This window comes from Lates calcarifer, linkage group LG17, assembly GCF_001640805.2.
Source record: "Lates calcarifer isolate ASB-BC8 linkage group LG17, TLL_Latcal_v3, whole genome shotgun sequence".
NCBI lineage: Eukaryota > Metazoa > Chordata > Actinopteri > Centropomidae > Lates > Lates calcarifer.
The window spans coordinates 8,393,772-8,413,687 of NC_066849.1; the positions used below are offsets into that span (position 1 = coordinate 8,393,772).

The window sequence follows — 19,916 nt, forward strand, 5'->3', positions numbered from 1 at the left end:
CCCACTTTTCTGCTAATTGGTGGCACCCCTTCTGCTGAAGATGTGTCTGATCCTTTGCCCTGTGAATTTGCGCACATGGCCATGACGTTTCAATGAGAGCCGTGAATTTGATCAAATGGAGCTTTGTGTGATGGAGCAGCAACGTCTCTGGTGGGCATGCATGCACCACCAGGCAGGCATCTGTAAACATAAATCACATGAAATTAGTTGTTCGGCTCAATATCAAACTCTGTGCGGATGTTTGATCTTTATGAGACTTGGTGATGCAACTCTGGTCTGTACCCTGAGGCAATTAGTTTGAGAATCTGAGCGAGGGGAAATGAAGCAATCATGTTTTAATTAGAATTTCACTTTTTAATATTATCTTTAAAGGTGAACTAAAGGTTGCTTGTCTCTGCATCTCTTTTTGTTATTGAAGATAATGTATACACAGTATATATGGACTGATGATGAAGGTTTAGCATTTTACAACCTCTTTACATGTAGATAGCGCAACATAGAGCAAGAAGTGCTGTTTTATTTATCGCCATGACATCATCTAACATAATCTTACATCTACTTTTTTAAATGCCAAATTCATCATTGATCACAAACAGAAAAAGGCTCAGAAATGACTTGAATATTTTTTTACATTTGCTCAACATCTCAGACATTAAAAATGTCAGTCACACTGTGAGAAGAAATGTCTCTGTCTGGGTGGAAAAACACTTCCATCATTATCATCTTTGACACAAATGCTAATCCCTCTGCCATGTTAGCCATCTGTGGCTGAAGTGGCGGGGCAGAAATTACTGAGGAAAATGGACACAAATAAAATGCTAATTCACCGCGGGCTACAAGTGGCTCCCCTCCCTCTGCTCAGCTCGGGGGGCCTCCCAGTTCCCACACCACTTCCCCAGTGTCTCTCCCAGGGTGCTGCTGGGATACCGGCGGCTGCTTCTGAGCCCGCAGCGGGGACGCAGCCCTCCCATTGGCTTGTCTTTGTTTGCCCCCATGCACGGTATTCATCGCCTGATTTGAATATATGCAAATGTTGCAATGGTGTCCCGTCAAAGGAAACTCCCAACACCACCGTGTTTTTTTTTTTCTCCCACCCCTCCCGTCTCCCTTCATTTTCCCCGCTCTTTTCCTTTTTGTCTCTTTCCTAACTGCTGCCTGCTCTGCAGTGTGGGGGATAGCTGTGGGAACCAGCTATGGAGGGTCAGATCTGCTTTGTCACAGGGGATTTATTTAAAGGAGGAGTGAGACTCGTGACTGTTAATTACCAGACATAGACATACTGTATATCATAGGGAAGAGACTACAGAGAAGGAATCTGTAAAGGCGATGCACTGGTGATACACTATCCTCTCACTTGATCTCTTCACTGTCTTTACTGTACACAGTCAAACCAAATATGGTAGGGTCGTGACCGTCAGATATGATGGTGTATACCATGTGACTAACACACATGGCAAACTAATGGCTAATGTGTCTTATGTGTCTTGCTGATTACCTTTTAGTTGTGGTAATTATTTGGCATATTGTGCATTGATGTTTGCTTTGAAATTGTAACCTTTTTTTTTTTTTTTTTTTTTTACAGCTTCTGCCGTAAGAAAAAGGCAGGAATCATCATGTCAGAGTCCTTTTTCGTCCACTGAAAGAATGAATTGGAGGAACAATACAGTAAGTTGGAACAGTATTGGTATAATTCACACCTATCGTTTTTATTTCTGAATCTACAGTATACTCTTAGCTTTGAGATTTAACAAGCCACGTGTCACACCTGCTGTATATTCTTCCTTTGTGCTGGCCTAAATCACAAATTCAGCCAAACAGAGCTATAGCAGTCTTACAGTCTTATAACAGTCTTTCTAACATAAATAAGCTCACATTGCGCACACACAGGCATGCACACAAATGAAGCTTTTTGAAATGTGCAATCCAGTGGCCTCACATGTGCATATTCACAGACTGTATCTGTCTCGTCTGTTCCCGGATTCAGATTCAAACGCAGGAGAATTAGCTCAGCCTGATTCTGCTGTTAACGTGTTTAAGCTGCTGCCTTGGCTCATCCTCACACAGATTCTGGATTTGGACGACATGAGTGATCGCACACTTATGCTGTAATTACGCAAATCTGTGCCGCTAATTCTATTTCACTAAGCGTTTGTGCTCCTGCTAGCTGAGGTGATCCTGTGGATGATCCACCGGCCAGCATGCACAGATGTACATTCACACACAAAGATGTACAGTACACATTTGTAAGCTGGCACCTAATAGGCTGTATTTTACATTATTTTCCCTTCATTCTCTAGGTGCAAATTGAAAGTACAATATGTTTGCAAAAATGTGCATTTACACTTAATACATACTGACACTGGCCCTCTTACACAATCCCACATCTCTACCATATCTCACATCTCAAAACATCTAACTCATCCATTTTTCTTCATCTATTTTTTTGTGGATATAGGTACAATTTTTATTTAAAGGAAATATACAAATTAATGGCTTCTACTCATCATCCTCACGCTTCATGAAAAGAGGAATTGCTCTTATTTTGTCAGACCAGTACTGCTGCTGCTAACAGGAGAAGCTTTCTGATAATAGGCTGTTCCACACTGTCACCTGTAAAAACATTTGACCAGTTCTGAATTTTCAAAACCACTTTTCCATGAAAAGTAAAAAAAAACCAACAACCTTTGGATAGAAAAAATTTGACCATGTTATGAAATGAACATGTGCACCTCTACATTCATTTGTATGTTAGAAGTCAAGGCTCAAGAATACCACCTTGTGTGTAAAGTTGTCGTTCTGAGAATTGATAAATTGATAGATTATGACTGATAACATATTTGCTGCATTCCACCATTTTTTTTTTTTGGTGAAATGTGTTTGCAGGCCTCTCTCCTCCCCCCAGTGAATTTGCTCTGTGCATTAATGTGTTTTGAATGACAATCAGTGGCGCTGCGCTTGAACTTGACCGACGGAATTGCCTGGGAAAAGAGGCGCGACTTTGGCCCTTTGCTCCTCTCCTTTATGGAGCGGAGGCTGTTAAGACTGATGTCAGCGCTCATTAGCATAAACTTCAGCCTGTTCCCAATTAAACCAGGAAAGCAGTAGGAACACCAGTCTGTTTTCACATGGCAGGGAATGGACCAACATCTCTCCCTCACTCTGAGCAAGAAGCAGAAACAGCAGGAGCAGCTGCTGAAATGTAAGTTGATGCTTTTAATACTTGGAACAGAGTTGGAGAATTTGAATTTATTTGTTCACATTCATTTTAAAGTTGACTTTTTTCTGATTGAAAACTCAGTATTGGTTTATCTACCCTTGTCAGACTGGAATTAATCTGTTGAGCAGATTAAGTCAGTTTTTGCAAATGTCTTTTATCTTCCTTTTTTATTTTCTGTTCATGAAAGTGAGAATCGTTGATGCTGTAATTGAGACAGACACATTACACCTGCTGTTTGTCTCCTGCTTCCACCTGTTGGCCTTAAACTGTGTGTTAGATATTTGCTGCATGTCCCAGCATCTCTAATATCTTTAATGGGTCTGGAGACTGGAGTGTGTATTGTGATTTTATTCCAGGTAGTCCTGATTCCTTATTAATACAATGAGGTGCTGCTCCTTCGAACGCCTTTGTGTTAGGCTGTTTGATCATTTTTGCTGAGTGTATCTGCGATATACAGTATGCTCTGTATGAGCTCATGTCAGCCTAATGCAGGGGGCTGTAAGTGGCTCTCACACTGTACCTAACATGGTGACCATGACTATCAGATTCTTCTTCCTCACCTGTTTGGGAATCTCACTGATTTCTTCATTTGTTTTTGTGGGAATTGAGGCTGTAATAGTAAAATGACAATTCCAGGTTTTTATAATATGAAATTAATGCACTCATCATAGTATTTGTTGCTACTTTTTAAACCTGCAAACATGGAATGGAATGTATTTTATTCTTACTGAATAATTTTCCCACAATAATCAGTCTCTGCTGAGTGATGCTGCACATGACTCTATAAGATTGAGTGGACCAATCAGATTTTACATTCTTGAAATCATAGTAACAGATCTTTAATATTACATGTTTTAGAAGTGAACCACCAAGATGCTCAAATTTCAGATTCGAAAGCTCAGAGAATACAGTTCTGTTTGATATGCAGTTTAAAAATGTAGCTTTATTCTTTTCTTCCATCAATGGTAGAAAAGAGACACAATAGACAAATGATTTTTTACTTCACAAGAATTTTGTTTAGATATAAGGACACTAAGCTGTAAAATCATACTTATTTGAGTGATGCATATTTATAGAATTTTATTTACAGTTCACAATTGTTAATTTTTGCAGATGTAGATTTGAGGATTAAAAATCCTTTGTAAAACCACCTGGGAGTAGCAGGAACCTCAAAGCAACTTATTGCAATTAACTTCAGTGCTTAGGTGCTAATTTGGGGGCATGACAGAGGGAAGGACAAATATTTGCTCCCTGTTGGTCTTCATGTGTGACCTCTGACACCTTTATGTCCCCATGTCAGGTCAAGCCTCTTTGAAGAGCAGCCATTACAATTCCCAGAAGTGGCCACTTGAATTGGTCAGTTATTAACAATTGAACCGAACAGGGCTCTATGTGGTCATGCATGATGACATAACAGTCATACAAATTTGACAGAAATGAATTGATTTAAGGGGACGATGGTGGCAGCTTGAATGAAGAGAAGTAAGATTTGGATGTTTCTGCCAGTGTGCGTATGTGATGTAACAGTGTTAACTTATTTATTTAATACAAATGAAAAGATTTGACTCACAAAAGTTATTCAAAAAAGTTGCATTTATTTATATTATTATATACAGATATCAGAGGAGGGGTCTTTGTTTATTTGAAACAAACAAACGAATTTGAAAAAATTGATTTAAAAAAAGGCCAGTTTTGGCAACAAATGTATCAAACATTATTTACATAAATAGGGCCTTTAATGGATTAAAATAAACGAGAAAGTTATCAGCTGAATGTTTCTGAAGGTCTTGAAAAGACAGAGCACCAGTCCTCTCAACAAAAATCAAACAACATGAAAAAAAAACTTATTTAATGTTGTAGTAAATTCAGAGAAGCAGAAAACACAGTTAGTAAAGCTCGACACTCTTTGTACAGTAAATGCCCACGAATTAGCTTTGATCGTTTGGATGGCGCTGTGTATTTGACTGAACTGTATGTTTTATTGTCTTTAAAGGACAAAATATTCCCAAAATTCTCGTATATTTTATACAGGACAATGTATTTCTAACACATTCTTTGTATAATCAGATAAAATTTCCGCCTGAATTCCACAGAAAGAATGGGAAATATATTTTCGTCTTTTGCTTTTGCTTATTTATATTTAATTCCTCGGCTATAGTCTCGTCATAAACCCAATATCTATTTAAGTAATCAGGCTCTTTATTTACCCACTGTCCTGAAATGTAGAAATATGTATTGATAGGCTAAACAGTCCCAAATAATAGAAAGATAAAGAAGCACATTTGTTTCATTAACCCAGAATCAAACTACAGGGTTCAATGGCGATATTATTCCAACAGCCTAAAATCATCACAACATCATTTTAGATTTAAACTTCAACCTAAGGCTTCAGTGAAACGCAGTTTTCGAGCCTGTAAAGATTCATTCAGCAGCTGCTCCTGTATCCCTGTGTCATTACTTTTCATAAATAGAAACGCTCTCCTGCTGGAGACATAAAAACACACAGACACAAGCAGATAAAAGACACAATAACAGCTCCGTTATTTTTATACAGCCGAAACATCCTGTAATATTATTACACATTCTACATATTATTTTACAGCTCTGAGAGAAACTATCACTGATGGTAGCTTGTTGTTTTAATAATATTTGAATGGCTGCAGGGAGTAAGATGGCACCGTTTTGTACTGTTATATATTTAGTTGTGTAGACCGTCGTTATTTCAAGGTGAATCACGTGTTTTCGGTAAATGTGTACGATCATACAAGCGACGCCTTCTCCTCTGCATCATCATGTGCGTATAGGCCTGTACCCACTTATTATTCGATACCATTCACTAATGGAGGAGCATTGATAACGATGAAATATTTATCTTCATACACCTGTGTTACCATTATGCTCATTATCGTTTAAGAATTTAAAATCTCATCATCATTTCTTTAAATGTAAATGTATTAAAAAAAAAAAACAGGCCTGTCACTTCCTCCATCAGATACACATCAGTTTATCTGCAGAGCTGGAGATTGTTCATATATTCGACTGCATAGGTTTAGGGGCTGTGTTTCTATAACACTGTTGTAATCAGGTTATACTGTATGTCGTTTTATGGGGATTCCAACGTGTTGTGAGGATTTAGGCCAGTCAGACCTGTCACAGGCCGGAGCGCCAGGCAGTGCTGCTTCTCAGACAATAGATGTCGCTGTTTAGCTCGAATAGTCTCGATGTTCACTAATGTATCTGATATGTATAACAGCATGTTTTCTCTAATGTACAGTTTCTATAGCACAACAAATATTTAGCGTTATGTCCCATAATATGCTTTGTATCATGTTTTTAGAAAAATCTTTGAGGCCAAACTAGTTCTACCTCTCGATTCTCTTTAGCTTATCAGGCTCTGTGAGGCCCAGTAAGGTAGGCTGCTGTTTATTTATGACGTTAAGAGGAGATAAGTAAATAAAATGACGGTGCTTATATGAGTTTGAACATATAACAGGACTCGCAACAATACTAAAATATTTAAAGCTCAATAACAAACAGCTGATTGGTTACAGTACATCTTTAGATCTTTGCACACCTACGTAGCTTACAGAGAATAAAAGATAAAAATATGTCTGTAAATATAAAAGATGTTTTTGATCTAATTTCTTAGGGCTTATTTTATAAAGTGGACCTCTCCTCTACGTGGTTCTCCAGTCTTAACATGACTTCACTTTAAATGTCGTTGTAAATTTCGTGAACAGAAAATTTTAACCTGATCTTAATTCCATGTGGCACTGGATTGTACAGTGGCCTACCAACCAACAGACTGTAAGCTTGGTATTGTGTACTACTACTACTACTGCTACTACTAGCATTAATACTGCTAATACTAATACTAATACTAATTCTGCTGCTGCTGCTACTACTACTACTACTAATAATAATAATAATAAATAAATAAATAAATAAATAAAGGTTGAGAAGTAAATGTAATGTATGATCTAAAAATAGAATAAAAAGAACAAAAAATCAAAAACAAACTGTGACTTGTATAATCCTGAATATTCATTTTTACAATCGTTATTTATATCAATCAGCGTCTAAACGACAATAATCATAGTTCCTCTGGATAGATTTTATCATGGTCCAGTTTTCACTGAATTCTGAGACACTCAAGTAGCCCTCACCACACACACACACACACACACACACACACACACACACACACACACACACACAAAGACATTTTTATTCTGAAATTCAAAGTGCCTTTTTAGAGCGAGAAAATGTTTAATTTCTTCTCAAAAATAAATGTCGAGCTGCAGCAGAAGGAGTTGTAAAGAAAACTCATAACACAAATCAGTCTTGTTGAGACCCCACGAACGAGCCCGTGCGTCCTATAAACCGTGGCTCCTACACACATGCGTATATTGGATAACATATTTGGAGTAACCTATCCTGGCGCCTGACGTCAGCACGCAAACAATCACGTTCATTACAGAGGCTAGTTTTGCAGCACGCTGCGTTTGCTCTCTTCCATCTACAGTGTGTATTTCTGTATTTTACAGACCTAACCCAGTAGTTTTACTCTCCTCTGTGAGGTTGACATTTGGCACACGAGCGTCCACCGTGCGCTCTGTTACGCACGGGGAGGAAGGAGACGTCGCAGCACGTAAAACAACGTGACCCGCAAGAGCTCCGGAGAAGCATCTGCTTCTGTTGGCGCTGCTGAGGCTGCGGCAACAGCATCACACAGACACACACACACACGCACCGCTGCTGCGTGCCGCTCTTTGATCCTCTCCTGCTCTCATACAGCGTTTCTGTATTTACGCATCTCTCCGACGGTCGAGCTATAGACGTTATGGAAACTACAGTATTTAAATCTGCAGCCGTTACAGAAGGTTCGTGCCTCGTTCTGGCTCGGTTTCCTCCCCTGCGAGCCGGTAACACAGGTGCCTCAGTCAAGCAAGGTGCAGGTTTGGGGATGACTGAGAGAGATGATTCTGCGTCCGGTGCCACCAGGACCTCTCTGTCCGTCTGACTGTGAGGACACAGGAGAGGAAGGGACGGTGGAGTGTGTGCTGAGGATGAGGAGTGTAGGTATCTTCTATGGCACACTTGTGATAACACCCTCTGCCAAGTCAGCATGCTGCCGTGATGCGCCCTAACATCATGTGGCGTCGAGCTAAAGCTTTCTGACGCGTTCTTTCCTCCCTCCACTCGGTGAATCCAAGTTTTGGACTCTGCTGCATCTGTATCTCCCAAAAGGTCCCTCAGTGACGGTGCCTTTCCTCCACCCCCTTTCTGCGCTCTCCCAGCACTCAGACACAGAGGCTGTGCGTCTCTCAGCCTCACCACGTCTATCAAATGCTGCCAAAATTAGATGCTGTGTGCAACTAAAGAGGGAGACGCGTCACTCAAACGGAACAATGGACACCGGTTCACAATGGTCAACGCAAAAAGCGGTGCAAAAAGTATTTGGGGTTTCTGTACACGTCGTCCAAACAGCAGCCGGTGTTTGTGTGTGTGTGTGTGTGTGTGTGTGCGCGCGCATGAGTGTGTGTGAGACGGAGGGAGAGGGAGGGAAAGAGAGAGAGAGAGAGAGGGAGACCAGGGGACCAGCGACGCAGCAACTCCGCGCACACTGTCATCCGAGGATGGTGAGGAGATGTTGGGATGCGGGAGCGGATGCTGGCGGCAGCAGCAGCAGCAGCAGTGTCGCCTCGGCCTCGGCTTGCGTCTTGGTCACTGAGGCAAAAGTAATGCCGGTGTTTTGTTTTGTTTTTTAACACACTTCTGGGGGTTGGATCGGCTCACTGTGCAGATTCACTGTCAGTCAGTGAAGGCTTGTATGTCGCTTGGCTTTCTCACTTGGACTTTGGGCTCCTATAGTTTGGTTACGCTTGAAGAGATGACTGGTAGAAAGTTGCGTTAAATATACTGAGTGGACGTGAGTGGACGGAGATGTGGGATTTACTCAAAGTTTATGGCTTGTAAGTATGTTTTTTTTTAATGATTTATTTAGAGATGTGTGATGGTTTTAACCCTTAGGCTTTGAGAAATATGTCTGCTGTTATAGCATTTAAAAACCATACAATAATAATAATGATAATAAAATGTTGTTAATATTATTGATATTATTATTATTATTATGTTAGTAAAATAAGTAAGTACAAAAGTCATATAAAATAATACTATAACAATGAATACAATTGACACAATGGTTGAGGTAAAAGAGAAAATTACACTTCCAAACATAGTGAAGCCTAAAATGCTGAGTGGCAGCAGGCTGCTCCATCCCATATTAGCGGGAGCATCCATTGAGCGGTGATGAGGCGGGCTGAGTGGCCCCAGAGCTGGCGTTTGTAAAGCAAACAGTTGTGTGATTGTTAGCAGAGCCTGGGAAAATGTCCCCTTGGCTGGGAGGTGGAGGGACTTGACGCCAGAGCCTCTTGTTAAGAAGACTTGTGTGCTCCCAGACAGCATTGTGATGCTAATGAGCACCAGCACGTTGTTGAACTTGATGTTGACTTTTTTTCTTTCTTTCTTTGGGCGATTTTTTTCTTTCTCTCTCTCCCCCCCCCTCCTCCCCCCTTTTTTTCTGGTCACTTGTTTGTGGGAAAATCTTCTCCGGAGCTACAGTGTGAAATTAATTAATCAGGCCTTTGCAGCTGACTACAATAGAGAGCCACCAATTTCTTGGAAACCCACAAAGTCACTTTTATTCGGTTTTTGGTGAAGTTTATTTTGCCAAACCTGCTCTACAGACAGAGACACACCTCTTACTGAGATTATTTTGTAGGATTTACATTTGCATGGATTAGATTTTTTCAAATTTTCATGTCGAAATGAACAGTTCTGTCAAATGATGGTATATTTTAAAAGGTCTAATATATTATACATATTGATAATATCAGGCATTCTAATTATTTAGATTATTATTGATGAACCAAATAAATCCAACAAAATTATATGACTTTTAAAAGAATAAAAAGATACAAAGATTCTTTCTTTCTTTCTTTCTTTAATACACAGTGCAACAGGTGCAGGCCTACTGTAAACTGTATTGCTAGCACTAGAGCAGAACCCTATTAGCCACGTACTTATACTTAAAATACACAATTTCCTATTTCACAAAAAGATCTGACACCGGTGTTCTATTAATTTTGGAGCGATTAAGCTGTTTTACGATATTTAACTTAAATTAACTCGAGTACACACAGTTTCGCTATAAACATAATAACTAATATAATCAGATGAAAAAATCGGCTTATAGAAATCTAATATTTAAATATTATTATAGAGTGAAATCGTGTTTTTTCTTCTCCCCAATATACCTATTATCGCAAAATAACACATTTGCTTCTTGAAGTCTATTTGCAGATTTAGATCAGTCACAGAGTGATTTACTCATTCTTTCAGGAAACTGTCAGTGTAGGTGAACTGATCTGTTTCATGAACACTGCTGAATTTCTGTAAGTCGAACAGAATATTAAAATATTTTTTCCTCGCTTTCATACGGTCGCCCAGTTTTAATTTCAAAATGCATTTCATTACATTTTATTAGATCCTGGTGGGTTTAGACTTGTCTAAGCAAACTCAGACTATATCAGTGTTTTTCGTCACACCCTCTTATTTCAAAATTGCGCCGTGAATGAATTTCATTCGTTTCAGCACCAAGGACAGAGACTGTACTTTTTACTGGAGATGCTGAACCTTAGTCTCCGCCGTTTGTTTTAACTGTTTTAATCATTTTAAAATGAAACACTTTTTACATGTATTCATTTTCATGAGTAGGTCCAGTCACTGCTTATGCGTATTTGCTTCTTTTGGGTTTTTACAGTGACAGAAACAAAGGAGAAAGAAAAAAAAATCTTTCTCATTAATGTTTTTCTCATTAATGTGTTGTGATCCTCACACAGTGAATCCGGCGTGTTTAACAAACAGCATAAACAAAACAAAATGGCAGGTGAGAGAATTAGAAAGTGACTGACTTTGATTTTAGGATTTTATGTTAATGACAAACAGTCTGTGATGAGCAGCCAAGAGGAGAGTGAACATGATGCGGAAATGGCTGAAATAGAATAAAATAGAATCTAGTCAAGGTGAGGATGTTCAGCTCGTTGTCACTGCACACCTTACTGTACTGTGTGTCTGACAGGACGTGACGCAGTCAGGGGGCGTGTTCAGATGGATGCACGTGAGGCTGATGAGAGGCAGAGCAGAGAGTCAATCAGTATTAATGTACAGCACAATCATTTTTTAAAAAAAAGAGGCAGTGCGTGCGCGCGCGCGCACACACACACACACACACACACACACACACACACACACACACACACTTTGAGACAGTTACTTTTGACCTTTACAAAATATGTTAAATATACTGTACTTAATGTAGACTAATTTATAAATAATTAATATTTCTGCTTCAGCAAGTTTGAAAATTGTGGTAAATGAAAGCAGAAAATTTTAAGTTATATTTTGGTTTATAAAATGCGTCTCGTAAATAGTACAAAATTATTGGCTGACGGAGAATGTTTCTTATATATTTATTTTTTTCTATTTCTCACATTTCTAAACGTGTTAAGTCTCTCCTGCTGCTGAACGGGTATAGTACAAATACTGGGACTGAGGAAACCTGCAGCTTGTTTCTAAGAATTTGCCCAAATTGCTCCTGAAATATTCTCTCCTCCTTCTGTGCAGGCCTACAGTAAACTGACACGACTGATTAAAATTTAAATAGAAAAAAAAAGTATTCGATCACACACACACAAACATTACCGACTGTAACCACAATGAAAGTACACCAGCAGAGATGCTCGTTATTGCGTATTTTGCACCATCTGTGATTTTAAGTAAAATTCCTAATTTGAAATATAATGTTAGCACACAGTGTGAACTGTACAGGACTCTATTCAACACGTGCAGCTAAAGATGTCAAGCTATCACACCACATGCTTTTACTGACGTAGCAGGAAAGGCCGTAGTCTAATGTAGTCTGCATTATGTTTAAATACAGTAATGCTTTGTAGTCATTCTCTGCATTTTCTTAATTATAATCCCTAATTACAATATAAATGTGGTGCATTTTGACAACTTGTTTTAGACAATAAAGCAAATGCAAAACATAAGTATGCAAAATAAATAATAAGATCATACTATTATTTTTGTAAACAAATAATTAAATAAAAAGATAGATATTTTGAAGAGGCAGTGTACAATATACTACTAACCTTCACCGTTAGCTACTGTAACGCGCTGACCTGTGACCTGCAGGTAGCTTGTGCTTGTTTCTTTATAGGAACAAACTTTGTGTCCTTATTTAGCCAGACGGGGTGTGGCTGAAAGACGGATGGTTTATTGTCAACACATCCTTAAACACGGCTAGTTGTGTGATGTATTGCCCAAGGCCTATCCATGTGCTGCATGGTTGTTTTCACACTCTTGCACTCTGTATCTCCATTCAGGACAAAGCTCTCGTGACTATTATGGCTGATCTGAATATTGTTAGCTGCTGTGTGTAAGCTGCTGTAAAGACCTGGTGGTGACTGAGATCTCTAATTGGATGTTTTGTAGTGGATCATAGAGAAATTAAAATATTCCTCACGTTGTTGGAGGAGCTCTGGAGACCCTGTCTGGGGATTTTGAAAGTGGGCCTAAGACGATATATTAAGATTCAGCACCCATTTACACAGACGGTAGCTGTTAATGATGGTAGGTGAGTTTTGTAGCTTTTAAAAGCCTGTATCCTGATGTACACGCGTTTTGTTGTGAACGCCTATCTTCCGTCCGTTGCGTCCACCCCTCATCCTTGGTTGCTCACCCATGTGTGTGCCAATGAGCATGCCTAATTCTGTGGACACCGCGCGTTTCCCTTGGCAGTCTGACCTCCGAGGCCCCCGGGCGGCCCTCCGCCTCCTGCGCCCCACATCTGACACTCTGATAGGCGACGCGCTCTCTCCTCACTCTCATTTTCTCTTCCCGTGGCTTTTGCTGCAGTTGTTTTTGACAGCACGCGATGGACGTTATTCGCCAGGTTTATTCCTCGAGGATACACATGTATACACACCGATGTTGCCGTGCGTAAAATGGGCTTTTGTCTTTTGCAATGTGCCGGCATCCCATATGGTCGGAGACAGACAGGGAGCAACGCGCCTGGAGAGAGCCGGGGATAGAGGCTCCCATCCCGGATTGAGTCTGGAAGAATATCACGGCCCTGCTGGATATTTAATAATTTTGTCCTGTTTAATAACGAAGCACATCCTGACTGTCCGAATCTGGGAACTGCTGTTTCATATAGACTGAATATGTGAGTATGTTGTCATGTTTATTCTCAGTTCAGAGGCTCTTGTCACCGTGGATATAGACTATTTAATACAAAATGCAGCAACATTTTTAGAACAGTTTCTTGCCTAGAAAACACATTGTAGTTTAAATAATCTGCCTTCATTTGTTTTTGTTTTGCCTGTGTGTTGTCCATCACTTACATATTAACAGAATTATTGGACCATCAGATATAGAAAGATGTCAATTTGCAGTATTTTATCCTGCCGTTTGTCTTGACGTTTATCTTTTATCTGCAGTTTCTTTTTAAAGCTGTAAATTACAGATCTCACGCATCATATCTGTTGTGAAAGTACATATTTTATTTAGCATTATAACCATGTTTTGGTGATTATATGGGCTAGTTTGTCCTGCTTCAACTTGTCAGCATGTCACAGACTAATCCAAAGTGCACAGTGACAACCAGTGAGGCTGGACTTGTTCCACTAGATCATGTCGTTGACATTTAGCTGGAAGCCCCTCTACTGTACTGCAGCCGCTATATATATATGGGCCTCTGGTAGTTTGTCATGCTTTCAAACAATTCATGGATTAATTCACTCAACGCGGAAACTATGGTCTATGGTCTGAAATGGGTCGATGTAAGCTGGCATTTCAAACAACAGTAAGCTGGTTGTTTGTGAGGGGCTGGAGCGTGTTTCTTTCAAGGGAACAGTGGAAGTAACAACGTCTTTTGTTTCAGCTTATGAGTTGTGTTATCGCCGTGACAAGATATGGTCTCGTTATAGTGGCTAAATACATGCTATATTAAGGTTATTAGTGACATGTGGGGGCCTAGTTTTCCTTTTATGCCTGCCTGTCCGTGGATGACAGGTGGATGTGTCATCATCCTCCTGCAGCTGGATGACTTCACCCTGCAGATGCTCGTCATGCAGGACTCGTGGTTGTATTGGAGGGAAGTTCAGAGGTGATGGCGTGAATCCACAATCATCTGAGACTGTAGTATGGTTGCCGGAAGGGGTTACTTTTGTTGAAAATAACACACTTCATAACGTATTGCTGCTGTTCCTGTGATGATCTCATGTTGATGGAGGCTGTGGTTTGGTTGGCACTTTTTTTTTTTTGCTCCCCCCACCCACACCCACACACACACACACACACACACACACACACACACACACACACACATATCATTGCCCATACAGTTCCGGGCTATTCCAACGCAGGCTGAGGACATGGTTGGCATAAAAGACGCATGTAAGTGAAACCTTACGCGTAAAGGCAATAATAACACAGGGTATTACCTCGACTGTAACCTGCTTTGTGCATGCGCGCAGTTACGTGTGGATTTTAGAGATAGAGAGACAGTGGGACAGGGAGAAAGAGAGAGAGAGAGAGAGAGAGAGAGAGAGAGAGAGAGAGAGAGAGAGAGAGAGAGATTGGTGCGCATGCAGGCGGAATGCAATGGCTCCATGTGACCACAACACAAGCAGCTCCGGCGGCGGCGGCCCCTTTAAGAGACGTGGGTTAGTTTTTCTCTTTGGTTATCTAGCTGTATGAGTTTATGTAATATCATAAAGCTAGAGAACCGAATGTATAAACTAATTCTGCAGTCGTCACGGCGGAGCGAGCCGGAACCGGGACCGACCGGGAGAGAGGAGGGGGTGTGTGGGGGGAGGCGGCTGCTGCTGCTGCTGCTGCCGCCGCTGCTGCTGCTGCTGCCGGAGCGGATGGATGGATGCAGCCTGCACGGAGGACTGGAAGCCCGCGGCAGCGTCCGTGCATCGCACCGAGAAACGCCTCCTGCTTCCTTGGACGTATACGGGTGCAGAGGAAAGAGAACGCCGCCCCCCTCCACTAAACATACGGATTCATAGCGCTACATTTCTTTCACGGGGGATGCGTGGAGTGACAGTAGTTAGCAAGCAGAGACAGGCTCCATTCATAGAGTGATGATGATCATGATGATGATGGAGGAGGAGGAGGAGGAGGAGGGCGACTCGGCAGTGGTGTTGGAACAAAACTGCATTCTAGTCATAAGACTGTAGCTTTAATCCAGTGTGTTTTAGATGCTTTTCTAGTGATTGTGTAGTTAGTTGGATGCTGATAAGGAGGAGCCGAGATGAACGCGGTTTGTAGCTCTAAGAGGCACCTGATTGGACGACTTTAGGGAGTCACGTGTTCCACCAGTGGCCCCCATATCCCCTTGCTTCTGGTCTGTCTATGTAGTGGTATGGAAAAGGGCTGTAACAGCCAAATCCGCTGTACTTATTTGTATTTGCAAGCTTCTGTGCCTCTGCAAATGCACGTTGCTTTATTATGTGTCTGTAAAGTTGATAGTGGGAGCTTTGCTGTGCCATGTTGGACCTCACAGAACTAGTTTGGAGAGGCTTTAATGCATTTTGACCATGCTGTGCTACTGCTGGATGCAAGGGCAAGTAATCCCACAGTCAGGCATATTCTCATAGCAAAGATCAGAGCATCTACAAGTTCATCAAAGTAATATGTCACAGGTTATGGAGTGGAGGAGAGGACAGTGTTGTGATTCAGATGGTGTTTGTCAGAGGGATCATCTTATATCCCTGGATTTAGCTTGATTGATGTCTTTATTAACAACAGCTTCAGGCCTCATGCACATGGCAGACAGAACAAAAGCATGGCTCACCCTGCTGAGAGAAAGGGAGCAACACAGATATTATTTTGTTCTCATAGCCCAGTTCAAAGGATGACAACAATGTACAGTATATTACAAGTTGGTCGCTGCCACTAAACAGTATTTTCTCTAATGAAAGATATCCTGATGCTGTTATGTCAACACAGACATATGTCATATTTCATCTATAAGTGTGTTTTCATCGGTGGTGTGCAGTCTTAGGCCAAGCAGAGATTTTGGAGGCAGTGTTAAGGCAGGGTCGACCAGGTCGTCCAGAGCCTGGGCTGATTTTATTTTTCAGGCCTGTTTTACAATGCTGTTTGGGCTGCTCATCATCTGCTCTTTCCCCGCTCTCCATCCGAGTCAGAGAGAGGAGCTCCTGTCTGGTTCCAGGACTGCCTGAGTGATAGGATGTACTCTGTAGTGGAGCCTGTTGAATTTTAAACAAGCCAATTCTGTGTGTTAGCTGCTAAAGCTGTAGCTGCTCTGTGTGGCGGCTCTGCTCTGCACAGTGCAGAGGGTGTGTGTCTTATGTGTGAGTGTGTAACAGCACAGAGCTTGGTGCTGCTGTTAGCAGGCCTCAGCTTACTGCGTCACACACAGAGACCAGGGCAGGATGGAGAAGGAGCTAGTGTGAACCTAGCTAGGAAATATGTCTGCTTTCACATCAAGCTGTTCTGCTATTGTGCCATATTGCTTTGCTTGTTAGCGTGTGCATGTGCAAATGTATGCCGTGCATGAGTGTGACAAGTAACAATAGGCTATAAACCTGAGTTGTATGCAGTTGTAATTATGGTGATATTAATGATAATTTTAGGCTATTAGTACGAGCTCTGCAGTTATACTTGGCAGTTTAATAGAGCATGGCATAAATGAATATTTCCATTAGGAGTGCCAGGATACCCATGTCTCAATTTTAATGTGATATAAATGTCCCATTCAGACAATATATTTTTAATACACAAACTTAAAACATATTGTTTCAGCTGGAATATCCTACATGGTCTTTGTAGTCACAGTATTGTGATTTATTGTGATAAATGCAATGCTTGGAAAATAGTTATAATTTTAGGACCATTTGTGCTGAATTTTGCCCATTATTTTGCAAATGTACGTCCCCAGTATTAAGCTAAATTATTTATAATGTGGCACATTCTCATATGATTTGACAATGACGTTTTAGCTGTACCGACTCCACTATCCACCCATCTTTCCCCCCAGTTGTAACAGAAATTAATGCATTGCTGAGGGGTAATAAATGGAGGATATGGGGAGAGCCCTTTGAGATTGAAATGCTGTCTGAAAGGCAGGCTAGACGTTGGTTTTCCCACATTAATATGTGTCTGTCTGGGCCCTCTCCACCATCAGGAGGAGGCCCTTAACACCAGATGGAGCCCAGTCTAGTCTAGGTCTAGCCTACCAACACCTGCCATAAGGGTGCATTACACTTTCTATTGTCTTGCACAGTGATCTGTCCATTTCTGCATCTATTTGAAATGTTATTGTTTAACCAGGTCAAATTTGTTCTGCGCACTGCTACAATAGAAGAATTAACAAAACAAATAAAATAAAAAAGTGGTAGAGAGAGATTAGGATTGAAAATCACATAGAGGGAGTGAAGTGAAAAGATAGGAGAGTAGCAGAGCAGGTGTGTTTATGCATGCACACCGTGCATTTCTAACCAACCTGTCATGTCTGTAGCCTTTCCTGTTGAAACCTAGATATGTCAGTATGTCCCCCCGTCTCTCTCTCTCTCTCTTTCTTCCCTCACCACTCTCTCTTTCTCTGCACTGTATTAATAATATTTTCATGGTTTAGTTCAGGGTGTTGCATAAGGGCGAGTGTTGCTTGTTGACAAAGATGTTTGAACAAAGCAGCCACCCTATACACTGTCCTATACAGAGCAGAGCCATTGTTTTAGGTTTACAACCCTGCTGCATTTCCAAGCTACCATCCTATAGATGTTATCTTGTTTGTGTCACACTCGGCCTCTAGATTGCAGAGCTCTGTGTGTATGAGTGTGTGTGTACATTATTGTACATTTGTACATGTGTCTTTGTGCATGTGTTTACGTATGTGCTTCAGCAGGTTGTTACTGCGCCCTTAGTGCCTCATTTTTCGTCTCAGTAGAGCACTATAAACATGACAGCATACTGTCGATTACAGAAGAGGTCTTTTTTATACAGTGTGGTATCAGGCTACATAGTTTTGTTTTTTAACTCGGCCTCAAGACTGTGCCCAAGATCACAGCGTGTGATTTGTGTTATTACAAAAGTTGCCTTTGTAAATTAATCTCTTTATGTAGAAAATAATTGAATTTCTGATGCAGAGTACATCCTGGAAAGCTTTTTCTTGGAGAGGGGTATTTACCAGTGAGCACCATTTCACATAAGCAATTTTAAAAACAATAAAATCAATCAATAAGCAATTATATAAGAACAAAGAATATTAATAATATAAATCAGACTATTATAAAAAAAAAAAACAATACATACAACATAAGCAAAAAATTTTTAAAAAAATCAAAAATCAGTCATCTGCTTTTGAGATTTTTATATCAGCTATGTACATCTCACTTTTATTATCATTATTATTACATTTATTTTCAAAAGTGACATAATTCATAATCCACAGTTCACAGTCTATTTGACTCCATATCATTGAAATCCATATTCCAGAGTTATCAATTTTCTATTATCATTTTACCTTGAATTGCAATGGCCTATATAAACCTCTTCTCTGAACTTATGAATTCAAGGTTTGGTAGCCTAGCAACAGCCTCTGACCCATGCAAGGCAAAGAAAAAAAAAATTGAAAGGCTGACATGCAGGCTTTAAACCCGTAAAGGACGTCAGCTTTCAGCGGATGTAATCTTTGAGTATTTTGTGTAATCGCTTGTGAAGTGTATTTGTGTGTGTGTGTGTGTGTGTGTGTGTGTGTGTGGCGTTGTGATGCATCTACGACTGACAGTTGGAATGAAAAATGTACTAAACTTTCCATATAAATCTAAGAATATGATACCGCAGAAAAGTTTTATTTTTAAATATTACAGTATATATCATCACCCAGGATCATTATCTGTCAAGAGAAATAAAAGGGGCGTGGGGGGTGGGGGGTCTTTTGATTACATAAAACGCACAATGAAACTATTATCATTAAATGTTAATTATTGAAGATTTAGCATTTCAACTATTCCTGTTTTCTGTTTCTGGTTTAAATTGTAAATCTTCATTTTTCATTTTTTACAGGCCTAATTCTATTTCTGTATCAGTAGGAGCCCAGATAATATGAGGAAATGTCACACAAAGTTCAATTCAAAATTCAACATTTCACATTTAATTAATGATTTAATATTTTATCTAATTTTATGTTTAAGTCAAAATAGCAAAGCTCTTGTCGCAGAATGTGAAGTAATATCATCCTCTTAACAGTATCAGAATTTAAAAATAAAAGTTTATTTATAAATCAGTGTAATATACCTCAAAGATGTCCCATGATAAAGAATTTAAAGCATGGACAAAAAGTTTATTTTGGTAAAATTCATTTGTGCTCAACAACACTGTGTGTAAGAGGGAATAAAGGTGAACCGGACACACTGGGGAGCAGGGTTGCAACCTGCTGCTAGAGTGAGCCCTCTCTTAACTGAATCCTCTCTGTTTTTGCAGGAATCTGTGGAGTGCAGATAGAGTGCAAGTCACACAGAAATACACACACCCCATGAGCAGGCCTGTGTCTGGACCTGCAGGGGCAACAGGTCAGCGGTGACACACACCACAC

At 40.3% G+C, this 19,916-nt stretch overlaps 1 long non-coding RNA gene across 1 annotated transcript; it reads left to right on the forward strand.

Moving 5' to 3' along the window:
- Positions 1–1,161: 1,161 nt before the first annotated feature.
- LOC108879089 (uncharacterized) lies at positions 1,162–19,905 on the forward strand. The gene is made up of 3 exons (XR_007814937.1): positions 1,162–1,334; positions 1,583–3,199; positions 19,805–19,905. It is a non-coding gene; the product is annotated as an uncharacterized LOC108879089 (long non-coding RNA).
- The last annotated feature ends 11 nt before the right edge of the window (positions 19,906–19,916 follow it).